Here is a 13,403-nt window from a genome sequence, read left to right as displayed (position 1 = left end):
TGCCATACATCACTCATGATTTTCTGTTCTTCAATTCAAAATTGTTACCCAATTTTTTGTTATTTTTCTTAGTTGATACCATTATTTTGTTAAGCAAGATCTTTATGGGATGTCTAAGGACAGGAACATTAATTTTCTTAATTGATTATGACAAGATTCTGTCACTACCATTGAATGTTATCCTGGCTATATTTAGGATTCTAGAGCAGAAATACTTTTGCTTCAGTCATTGAAAACATCACTCCACTGTGTTCATTCATCTATGATATAAATGAAACTTCTTAGGCCTGTCTGATTTTTTTTCCTTTATTGCTTAACTAGTTTTCCATCCTTAAAATTTTTCAGATATCTTGTCTTTAATCCTTGGTATTTTGAAATTTCTCTCTCTCTCTCTCTCTCTCTCTCTCTCTCTCTCTCTCTCTCTCTCTCTCTCTCTCTCTCTTTCTCTCTCTCAGAAAATTTTACTTTAAATGGGCTTTTAGACAGCTGGATTCTGTCTAAAACTGCAGGGACCCTAATTGTCAAAATGAGAAAGAGTTTATCTCTGGATACATCCAAGATACCTACCCTCTTTCTCTTTGCAGCTTTCTGAGCTAAATTTAATGGATGTAGGTAATTCTTTCAGAGAAACTACAAACCTTTAGTCCCTTCATATAAGTTCAACTTCTTATTATTCTCATTCCAGTCTCTGAATTTTAAGTCTCTCTGAAGTTCATTCCCCTTATCTATGTACAGTTGAAGCTACAGTTTCCATCTCTTTCATTCACCAGTTAATGTTTTCCTAATATGTTTTTATTTCTTTCAAAAATTGTTGAAATTTCTTTTTGCCAGTGACCCTACAGTTTTCTTTTTTACTCCATTTAAAAAGACCTTTAATATAATTTTAGGAGGAAGGAAAAGCAATAAATACCTGTTTAACCCACCATATCAACTGGAAGTTGGCAAACATGGTTTTATCTTCTCAGTCCCCTTTTCTGGTGATTTTATGGAAAACTTAGTTTCTCTAGTCTTCAAAGTGTTCTGGGTGAAAAAGAGCTACCAAGTTAATCACTAACCAATATTATTTATTGAATATTTACTTCTTATTACCACTGGTTTTGATGCCAATAATCTATAAGTAGAACAAATCTGTCTTTAGGGAACTTTCTTTTTAGTGAGAGGAAAGGCAATAAACAGTAAATATAGACCATCAGAGGCAATCAATTTCATGAGAGACATTATAGCTGGGTAAAGAAGAAAGAATTGCCAGGGGCAAACGAATAACCATCTGAGAGAATAGTGTTCTGGTGGAGGAAAGAACAATTTTCAGTGGCTTGGTTTTTATTTGGTATGTTTTTCAGTTTAGAATCACTATAATGAAATACTAGAGACAGGAAACTTATAAAGGCAGGTTTATTTTGGATCACAGTGCTGAAGTTTCAAGTACAAGATTGGGTAATCCCATTAATTTGGGCCTGTGGCAAGAGCTGGATGTCAAGGTGGAAGAATGTGCCATACCTCAATCCAGGAAACAGAGCAGAAATAATTTTTCTTCTTTATATTTGAAAGGGAGAGAGAGAGAGAGGGAGGGAGGGAGGGAGGGAGAGAGAGAGCGAGAGAGAGAATATGTCAGTAAGGTCCCACAAACTCTTTTAAGGGCATGCTTCCACAGACCTAAGTACCTCCCATAAGATCCACTTCCTATAGGTTCACAGCACCTGCCAAAAGCACCACACTAGGGAACAAGCCTTTAATATATGAACCTCTGGGGGACATGCATCTGAACCATATCATTTTGAGATGAGAAGTCTATTGAAGAGTTTTTGAAAAGGAGAGACAAGACCAGATTCATGCTTTAAAGAAATCACTCTAACTGCTACTAAAAATAAACTGCAAGAGGGCAAGGGCTAAATGAGAATAACCATTTGAGAGACTATTACAATTATCTTAGTAAGAAATGATAATTTCTTATCTCTTTAGGGTGCCTCAGTGGAGAGCATAACAAGTTAGATTAAAATATTTTGAATATTTATTATGGATTGTGTCTTAGTCAGCTTTTTCATCACTGTGACCAAAAGTCTTGAAAAGAACAATTTTAGAGGAGTGAAAGTTTATTTGGCTCATGATTTCAGAGGTCTCAACTCTATTCCTCTGAGCCCAAGATGAGACAGAACATCATGAAGGAAGATCATGGAACAGGAAAGTAGCTCAGGACATAGTACCAGGGAGGAAAGAGAGAAAGAGAGTCAGATAGTCAGACAGACAAATGCTCACCTTCAACATGGACAAAATATAAAACTAAGGGTATGGCCCAGGACATTCGTCTCCTCCAGCCAAACCTTAGCTGCCTACAATTATGTCCAGTTAATCTTTATCGGTGGATTAACTGATAAGTTAAGTGCACTGTTAGTTTAAGTCTCTCACTACCCAATCATTTCACTTTTAAAATTTCTTGCATTGTCTCACTCATGAGCTTTTGGGGGATACCTTATATCAAAATCATAACAGATTGTATGAGAGATATGGAAGGAAAAGTAGAATCAAAGAAAACCCCAAGAATGTTTTTATCTTAAATAATTGAAAACATAAAGTGATGTTGGTTTAACTAAGATAGAAAAGGCTTTGGGAAGAGAAAGATGTTCAAGAAGTATACAAAGAATGAGATCACTGAAAAATCACATTTAAAATATGTATTAGTTACTGAATTGAAGACAGAAAAGTATATGAAGTATAAGTATACTTCTTATGAAGTATAGAAAAAGAAGAGATCTGAAACAGAGAAAAAAACTTTAAATGAAGCATGTAAATTATATGCTAGTAACAGGATCCTGGCTGGGTCCACTATGGAAGCGAGTGTGCATAGAGTTGAGAAAAATACTGTATCAAGTATCCAGAGAGACAGAGAAAACAGAGGGAAAATGGCATTCAGGGAACCAGGGGAAGGATAATTTTTGAAAAGCAGAAAATGAGCAATCATACTGCTGATAAATAAGTTGCTATATGACCCTGACTCCTGGTCAGGTGCTGACTGTTCTTTGAATAGCATCTGACTCAAACTGGGCCAGTAAATAAATACTCTCTTCCCATTTTTTTAAATTTTGTTTTTGTTTATTTAAGCATGTTGGATAAAGAGCCCAATATCTCTGTACTGGCTTAGACTATAGAGGTAAAATTCTTATGCCATCATTACACATGTTTGCATTGCTTCACTATAATTGGTCTTTAGGGAGAAAGATGCAGGTAACCAAAGAGCAAAGACAATGGAGATAAGTGATAGATCCAACCAGGCATTGTTTGAGATCCTCACTAGATTTGTTCTTCTCACCCTACCATGTTTTTACCTTTTGGATTCTATGAACTATTCAAGGCCAATTGTAATACATTTCCTTTTGCTTAATCAAACTTGGATCATATTTTTGTCATTTTCAACCAAAATAGCCCTAATTAAGATAGCAGTGTCCCAGTTGTCACTTGCTTCAATTTTAGAATTTACTGATGTATTAGAAAATCTTTCCAAAAAATGGTTAAGTGAAGGCAGAAAGAATAGCATACTCTTTTTTTTTCTTGAAACATAGAACATGAGAGTATAAAGGCAAACTTTCAGAGGGGTATTGTCCTTTCAAGATTAGAGAAATATAGATCAGTTATAACTAATGTGGTGATTAATTTTATGTCCACTTGCTTGGATTGAGGGATAGCTATAAAGTTGGTAAGGCATAATTTCTGTTTGTTCATGTGAGGATATTTCTATTGAAGCTTGGCATGTGAGTTTGGCATTCCTCCGTAGTAGGAGGAAACATCCAATCAGCTACGAGCATGGATTAAAAAAAAAAAGGTAGAGGAAAAGTGAATATGCTTTTTCCTTTGGAGCTGGGACACACTTCTCATGCCCTTATACATTAGAACTTCAGGTTCTTAGGCCTTTGGCCTTATACCATGAATTAATTATCAACTTCCCTGATTCGGAGCAATTTGGTTTTAGAAAGCCATACTACTGGTGTGTCCAGTTGTCCAGTTTACAGATGCCCTATCATGGGGTTTCCAGGCCTCCATATGTTAGGAGCCAATTTCCCTAATAAAGTCCCTTTTATCCGTATCTATCTATCTATTATCTATCTATCTATCTATCTATCTATCTATCTATCTATCTATCTAATCTCATCTCCTTTTGGTTTTGTCTTTCTGGAGAACCCTTACTAATATAGTTAAGTATATTCATGGTCTATATAAATACATGGATTCCTTAGAAATTAATGAAAACTTGATTTTTCTGATTTCAATTTTATATAGGATGTTGTCCACTTCCAATATTATATAGGACATGATGCTTACAATGGACATGTTTTTTTTCTAAGAAAAAAAGGATTGAGTCTTATTAAACTTACAAATAATAGCTCTCTATATTGACAACCTTTGTTTTTTAAAAGTGTGATTCATTGCCTTTATTCCAAAAACCATATTTGTAAATTATCTGCAAGAGCAGTGGAATAGAATCCTTTAGTTGCTGTGGCAACAGCAGAACGAACGAGTAAAGCAACATGAAAGATAATGCTTAAGCTTCATGGAGAGCTCCACATGGGTAGACAGGACGGGAGCTTCATTTTTATCTGATGTACAAACCCGCTAAGTGATGATTTATAATAATGTTTTGGCTCCTTTGGGTTACTCGTTTAAGGACTTTATCAATTACTATAAGAAAAATCCTCAGAAGCAATACCTTCCATCTTAATTGCTTAATAGCTAGAATAGGATCAGATCTTTTCTTATGTCTATATTTATCTATTGTTTAGCTTTTAAAATTAATCTTCACATTTATACCCCCAAAGACCCAGTATCCATATATTAACATTTCCTCAAATGCAAACTAGGAATAATAATATCTACTCCATAAGGTATTATTACTAGAGTTGCTATAAAAAGTAGTTAATAGTTGTGAAATTTTTACAATGGTATATGGGAGATGGTAATCATCATTTATGTATTAACTGTTTTATCAGTAGCAAACCAGACCATGGATATTCACACTGTTAATATAAAATATAGAATACAAAGTTATAGGAAGGGCTGGGAATAAGAAGCCAGACTGTGAGAAGGCATCAATGAATACTGGAGGATTCTTGGGGACTGCCGTGTGTTCATCCCATAAATGTGCATGAAACATAGGGCATGCCTTCAGTACTATGTTGAGAAGTACAAGAGAAAAGAAGATCATTGACACATGGCTCAAATATCCTTTAGAGCATACATAAAAAAGAGCTATAAAAGTTATGCTCAAGTACCACACTTTAAATTGAGATAAATATTATAATAAATGTATGATATCAGATCTAAAACAAGTTTGATGAATTATTGGCAAGGAAAAAATAAGGAGGAAGCAAAAATCATAAAATGGTGAAAATGTTATCAAGTGTAAAAGAAGGCAGAAATATCTATCATGGAGAGCACATATGGAAATGTTAATTTAAATAGAAGGATAGATATTTAATCATTAGGTCCCTATGGTAAAAGCATTAAGTCCAAAAGTGGGCTTTGCTAAGTTGGCAGTTTGGTTTACCAAGTCAGAATATAAAAATGAGAACCCACCTTATTTGTCCAATTTTTCTAATTATGGTTGTCAAATGGACAAGTCATGTTTAGGGAGGCAAGTTAAAGAGGATCTTGCAGGATACTGAAGGAAGAAAATAAAGCAAAGCATTCATCCCCAAATATCTGAGACAGTTGAGTAGTTTATTTTATTTTTAGGAGCTAAGAAAGTTGGTGACATTGAGTTGAAGCCGATGATAACTTACCATTCTAAACTTCTAGGACCCCTAACAGTTATACTAAATATATGCTGCTATATTCTACAAATGGGAAAGCAAAATTTGTGTAATGGCACAGCTGTTGAAAAACATGGTTTACTAAATATTTTAAGCCCATTGTTGAGACCTGCTACCCAGGAAAATAGATTTCTTTTGAAATATCACTGTTCACTGGCAATACATTTTGTCACTCAAGAACTCTGATGTGGACAGATAATGACATTAATATTGTTTTCATGCCTTCTCACACAGCTTCCATTCTAGTCCATAGATCAAGGAGTAATTTCAACTCTCAAGTCTTATTATTTAAGAAATACATTACATAAGACTACAGTCATAGCTGCTATAGACAGTGATTTCTCTGGTGGATCAGGAAAATTTGAATTAAAAGCCTGTTCTGGAAAGAATTTATCATTCTAGATATCATTAAAAACTTTTATGATTCAAGGGAGGAGGTTGAAATACCAATTCAGGAGTTTGCAAGAAGTTGATTATAGCCTTCATGGATGACTTTCAGGGGTTCTAGATTTCAGTGAGTGGAAAAAGTATCTGCATTATGTGGAGGAGATAGCAAGAGGATTAGAATTCAGAGTTGCTACAATTTCATGATAAAACTTGAATGAATAAGGGCTGCTTCTTATGGATGAGCAGAGAAAGTGGTTTCTTAAGATAGACTCCTTTCCTGGTAAAGATGCAGTGAATACTACTGAAATGACAAAAGATTTAGAATAGTACATAAACATAGCTGATAAAGCTACATGGCAGAGTTTGAAAGGATTGACTACAATTTTGAAGAAAGTTCCAATGCATTTAACCACATTGGAACTTTCTTCAACATTTTTATCTTTCTTAGCTCCTAAGAAGATAATCAGCTTGTTCTTTGAAGCTTTGAAGACCAGAATTGACTTCTCCCTACCTATTTAAGTTCTAGTGGCATCTTCTTTCAATATCAGGCTTTTAAATCTACATTGAAACCTGCTGTCCAGTGAAGCCACCTTAATCAATTATCTTTGGTAGATTTTCTGGATAACTTGCTGCACATTCTAGATGAGCACCTGCTGCGTGATATTATATTTTTATAGTATGTAGATGGGTTCCTTCCCTAATCCTCATGAACAAACATCTGAAAGGTTCAAACTTTTCTTATGTAGCTTCCTCACCTCTCTCAGATCTCAGAGGATTGAAGAGAGTTAGGGCCTTCCTTTGGAAATCCCAGAGAATAGACAATAAACTGAAACTAAAAAGCAAATATAGAAAGGTTCAGGATACAGGGTTAGTATACAAAAGTTGATCATTTTCTTATGTACCCATAATGAACATGTGAAATTTGAAATGGAAAACAATATCATTTACACTAGAAGAAAAAATACTTTGGTATAAATTATACTATGTGTATGTGGTGTGTGTGTGTGTGTGTGTGTGTGTGTGAGAGAGAGAGAGAGAGAGAGAGAGAGAGAGAGAGAGAGAGAGAGAGAGAGAGAGAATATTTGTGTGAAAAAAACTAAAAATCTCTGATAAAAGAAGTCAAAAGCTCGGTTGGGGATGTGGCTCAAGCGGTAGCACGCTTGCCTGGCATGTGTGTGGCCCGGGTTCGATCCTCAGCACCACATACAAAGATGTTGTGTCCACTGGAAACTAAAAAAATAAATAAATATTTTTTAAAAAAAAGAAGTCAAAAGCTAACTAAATTACTAAATGTTCTATGTTAATGACAGTTTTTTTTTTTTTTTACAAAACTAAACATAGTTTCATCATACAATCCAACAGTCATGTTCTTTGGTATTTACCCAAATAAAACATATCTACACCAAATGCCCTCACATGGATATTTAAATACATTAATAATTATCAATTTTTTCAAGTAACCAAGATGTCCTTTAGTAGGTGAATGGCTGAAACAATGTTGCATATCTGGACAATGGAATATCATTTGGTGCTACAAACAAATGAGCATCAAACCATGAAGGAACTTGGGGGAAATTCCAATGTACATTACCTAGAGATAGAAGCCAATCTAAAAAACCCATGCACTGTATATTTCCAACTATGACATTCTAGGAAAGGAAAGCTATAGAGAAAGTAAAAAAGATTAATTGCTACTAGGAGTTAAGGGGAAGTGAGGTACAAATAGGCAGGATACAGAGATTTTGGGGACAGTAAAACTGATATGAGATACTACATTGGTAGATCCATGTCATCATACATTTGTCTAAGCCCCTAGGATGCACACCATCAAGTGAACCCTAAAGTAAATTATAGGCTTTGGATGATGATGTGGCAATATAGGTTCACTGATGTAATGAATGTGCCAATCTAGAGAGAGACATTGATAATGGGGGAGGCTAAACATGTGTGGAAGGTGGCAGATGGGAATTCTCTATATCTTCTGATCAATATTGCTGTGAATCTAAATAAAGTATATTTTTAAAAATAAATGTTTGTTGAAAGCCACTGAGACTTGGAAGAACATATCCCTTCAAGTTTTGAAGATTGTCTTGCCTTTATATTACCTTGTATACTGGAAAAAGAACATATATTTAATGCATTTCTTCATGACTATAAAATTTAATGCAATGCATGAGATATCATATATCTGGGTGAAAATCCAAATGCTATCAGTTTTTGTTTGGAATCACTTTCATCCTCATCATTTCATTCAGAGAAGATGTTTTTCTTAAGAAGTAAATGAAAACTTGAGAGTTAAGATTTAATAATGCAAATATCATTTTCCTAATTTAGTTAATCATGTTGAACTATAAATTAAAAATAAAATTTAATTTACAATAAAATGATTATATAAGTAATGAACATTGACAATACATAAATGCTTACAGTTTTAATATTTTTATTCACTTGTGGGTTATAGTTGAGAAACTGACTTTTAAATATTACTTGTTGAAACATGATTCTATTTTTCATGATTAGTGTGCAACTCAGAAGACACGAGACTCAATCACAGGAATGGAACAGATTATTTGCCCAAATATACAAGTTTACCAGTCACTCATTTAGATAAGAAGCAAAGAGCTTGAGGATCAATGCTGATCCATGGACTACACTTTGGTAGCAGTATGTGCCTCCTTAGGCATCTTACTAACAATAGGTTTAACAGTGTTTCTCGTCTGTGCTCACGACTTAGGCTAAAAATGTATTGCATTTTATTATTTACATAAGTTTTGAAAAGAAAGCCTACTTCTTGTAATCATGAGGTATTTATGTTTTCAGAATATTATTTCTGTGTCTTTCTTCATATTACAACCATTTTCTTTTCAAAAGTAATTTGCCCTTACCTTTGTTTATGTGTCTCTGACTTTGAGTCCAATGTAGTTCAAGGCTTTTGTTGTGAGGATTTACCATCCCCTGTTCATGCTTTTGGGTTTTCTACCTATCCCGAAGAGTTGTTTACTTTGCATTTCTTTAAATTCTGAAGATAAAAGTTCATATCTCACACCTTTCCCAGTGGATCAACTTCTTAGGGTTGCTGTAACAAAGTACCACAAAATAAGTGACTTTAAAGAAATTTATTCCCTCAGAGTTCTGGAGACAAGAATTCTTAGATGAAGGTGCCTGCCAGTATCATACTTCCTTGTGAATGCTCTAGAGAAGAACTCCTGTTTGCCTCTTCTGGCTGTGGATGATTGCTTTAAAATCTTAGCGTTGTTTGGTTTGTATATGCATCCCTCCAATATCTGCCTGTCTTCACTCGGCCATCTTTATTCTGTCCATGTCCATATCTGTAGCTCTTCTTTTAATTAGACTATCAGTCATGTGGAATTTAGGACTGATTCTAATCTATTATGACTCAGCTAATTGCATCTGCAAAAATCTTATATCCAGTTAAGTTCATATTTTGAGGTTTTGGGAATGGGATAGATTGAGCACTATAACACAGAACCTCCTCAGCATGCAGGGCATCCAGTGAACTATCTTCTATCTTGTTTCCAAAGATGGTTTCTCTTTTCATTAGGCATTCTAAGACCTACTGTACTTATATCTGTACCCTTTTGCTTTCAGTCTTGTGGCTCACTTCCTTTCTGTATAGACGGATGAAGAAAAGAACTGAACTCAAAGGAAGATAAAGAGATAAAGGAAAGTAGAACATACTTTAGCAAAATTAAAAACCAATTGCTTTAAGATGGAGATCATTTTCTTATTGTTGTGTTTTGTTTCTTTTGTTCAGTGAACACCCTATATTGGAGTTAAGATCAGAGAGGGCAAAGAAATAAAGAACCCTTACAGATTCCTGGGAATATACTACTCTGTACTATGTATTTCCCCCAAAAATGGGATATAAAAATGTACTTTTAGACATTCATCTCCATCAAAAAAGATATTAGTGCAAATTTGTCCTTTTTTCATCTTTTTTCTTATATACTACTGTCATATGATTTTGGTGTACCCAATTCCTTCAGCTCGCAAGACCCGTCTTGCCATGAACATTTACATAAAACAATAGGGCCTTTTCTTGGAGTTTAAGGGCTGCTTCTATGAACTTAGCTGATGTTTATCAACCCTTTCTCTGAACTCCAGGTCTTAGCTGTTCTTGGATTATACTCTACTGAATGCTTTCCTATTTCCATGAAGATTCATCCCAAGCATGGTTATAACTGAGGCATGACTGGAGTAGAGGCAAAGACAAGGAAGGAATAGAGTTGATACATGGCAGATATGCCAATCTAAAACCTCAAAAATGTTCTTAAGATTGGGAAATGTTCCATTTTCAGTGAATTTGGCTATTGTAATGAAAACAGCATGGTTCTGGCATAAAAACAGACACACTGACAAATAGAACAGGATGGAGAGCTCAGAAATAAACCCAGGCATTTATGGTGAAAAGATTTTCAACAAAGGCACCAAAAACACACAATGGGGAAAGAACAGTTGCTTCAGTGAACTGTGTTGGGAAAACTGGATATACACATGCAGTGAAATAAAATTGGATTTTCATCTCACACCCTAAGCAAAAATCAACTCAAAATGGAAAAATGACTTAAATATAAGACTAGAAACTCTAAAAACCATTAGAAGAAAACACAGAGAAAAAGCTCCATGACAAAAACTGGGCAATGCAGTTTTTTTAATATAAACCCAAAAGTACAGTCAATATAAGCAAAACTAGGAAAAATTCATTTGTAAAAATTTAGTTTGATTCCATCAAACTAAAAAGCTTCTTAATAGCAAATAAAACAACTATCAACAGAGTGGGAGAAAATATTTGCCAACCACTCATTTGAATTTGTCTGCTTTTATGTTGGCAAAAAAATATACTTACCCTCCCTGAGATTTTGCTTTTATACCTGTAAAATAAGTGAGTTACTACATTTCTATTGTTCCTTAAAATAGTTATATGTTATGATTCTATGGATATTGGTCACAAGTTAGCTGAATTATGTTAGGTAAAATAATATTTATTTGACATCAAATGTTAAAGGATAGAATTGGGTACTTTAGGAAATTTAAACAACCCATATTGAAAGTCTTTTAAAAGTGTCTATAATTTTAGATAAATATCAGCTAAAGATAGCAGATTTTAAATATAAGGTTTCAGATATTAAATTTTGCTATTCTAATCATTGCTTTAACTTCATGTTAAATATGAATGGTGAATGTGATTATAACTGGTGGAATCTAAGTGCAATTTATTCTTATTATTGGGATAACAGGCAATTTTAATTATAAAAGAACATCAGCATTTGTGGTTGACCTGTTCTGATCAAACTAGTGGAAAAATACCTTTTAATAACTTTCACAACTTTATTCCAACATGGGCCAATTAATGCCCTAAGAGGTCACCATTGTACAATATCAGTGTTCTTGCTGTTAACTTTCTTGCTCAAAAGAAAATACTACATAAGAAGTATGATTAGTTCAAATAATTCAAAAGATGAATAGTTTCTTTTCCCCTGTCCCCATTTTTTTTCTGTTCTGTGATAACTGGTGACTCACATGTAAGCACCTCAGGTTTCATAAAAGCATGTCTTTATCTTCAATTTCTCCTCATTTCCATATTATCCTTAAGAGGCAAAACCAAGCAAATTAAAATAAGTTGAAAAAAATGATCTGAAAATGAATCTCCCCAATTGCAAATTGCTCCATGAGATTGGGTGCACTATGTGTTTAAACAAAGTCACGATTCATTAACTATGGCCTTTAACAATCAAATAAACAAAACCATACTCTACAAGGCATCCATTAGCGCGTTGAAGTGCATAAATCACTAACCATGTGACTTAGGGCTTAACCATTTGCCAAACAGCTGTTTTCTCAGTTCAAATAATGAAGAGAAAAAAACAGCTGAAGCCAATTAGTGGATAAGCATTCATTCCCAAATATCTGAGACAGTTGAGTGGTTTATTTTGCAGGCCAGATATGTTGTTATTCAAATCCAAGGAAGAAAGCTCCTTTTACAAAAAATTGAGGGTTTTACATTAACCCTTGTTTGTATTGGGCTTTCTTCCAAAGAGCAAGGAGAGAAACAAACAAACAAACAAACAAACAAGCAAACAAATAGCTAATTAAGATTTAGTATCCTTGAAAGCAGGGCTGTAAATTATTTGTTTAGGATTGCTTGTTTCTTTGCACATGGAATATTTTAAGCATTCAGGAGAACTAAGGAATGTAAATGTAAAATTCTAATGCAAAGCAAAATATCTCATTTCAGGCAGAAATTATGTTTACAAAAGGGAAATGATCAAACAGGCTCAAAAGTAGACAAAGCATATTCTACATGCTTAGATACTGAAAGGAGATCTATTCTTAATGAAAGAAAAACTTTAAACACATTGCATTTCAGGTTGGAACCTACTCTGTTGCTAGCAAGATAATTTATTGAGTTCTCAGCAGGAATCTCTCAATGAAGGGTTCTATATAGCTTCTCCTGCCATGACAAGGGCATAATCCCGAGTTTCCTTTACTTTGACTGTTTTGATAACTAAATCAGCTAATATCAATCACCAATAAATATTCAAGAAACATGCATGTTTTTCCCCTCAACGGAATCATCACTAAGCAGAGCCAAACACAGTCTTTCTCATGTAGATTGCCTTGATACAGACAGGAAAGAAAACAGATGTTTCCATTAGACCAACTAGATTCTGATTGGGCCACTTACTAGTTGGGCAACATTTAGTAAGCTTGAAATCCTTCTAAACCTGTTTCTTTATCTATGTAAAATAGATAATACTTTCTTGCAAGTTTGTGCTACAAAATTTACTTTTTTGATTAAGTTGAAATATTATGAGTTTTATCCAAAGCTCAATTCTTACCTAATGAAACATGAAAATATATTTTGCCTGTTGTAAAATAAATTGTTCAAAATAAACAGTAGCTCTTTTCATTATTGTTTCACAAATTTATAATGTTATGGATTGTCTTAGACTGGGGCTTTATAATTGGAAAACAATGGGTTGATCATTTATAAAAGTTACAAATATTAATTTTCTAGGATAAAGACATAAGTTTTCTTTTTGGAAGGAAACCCCCTCTAAGGGTATCTGATTAATTATGCTGATTTAATGCAGTACTTAAAGGCTGTCTTTGGGAGGACTGAAGGATGCAAAATGCATTCTCTTTGAAGAAAAGGTTTTGTACTTTGTTGTATTTGGGTAGTTTGTCCTGGGGATA

General features: G+C 34.1%; 1 long non-coding RNA gene across 1 annotated transcript in view; it reads right to left on the bottom strand.

Moving 5' to 3' along the window:
* Nucleotides 1-10,438, bottom strand: part of LOC120889306 (uncharacterized) — a 32,651-nt gene extending 22,213 nt beyond the window's left edge. Inside the window, exon 1 of the long non-coding RNA XR_013424950.1 lies at nucleotides 9,071-10,438. This is a non-coding gene — a long non-coding RNA (uncharacterized LOC120889306). The remainder of the gene's footprint in view (nucleotides 1-9,070) is intronic.
* Nucleotides 10,439-13,403: the final 2,965 nt, after the last annotated feature.

The sequence above is a fragment of the Ictidomys tridecemlineatus genome, chromosome 8 (genome assembly GCF_052094955.1).
Source record: "Ictidomys tridecemlineatus isolate mIctTri1 chromosome 8, mIctTri1.hap1, whole genome shotgun sequence".
NCBI lineage: Eukaryota > Metazoa > Chordata > Mammalia > Rodentia > Sciuridae > Ictidomys > Ictidomys tridecemlineatus.
Note: the sequence above shows the minus strand (reverse complement) of the source record. Positions and strands in the feature narration are given on the sequence as shown.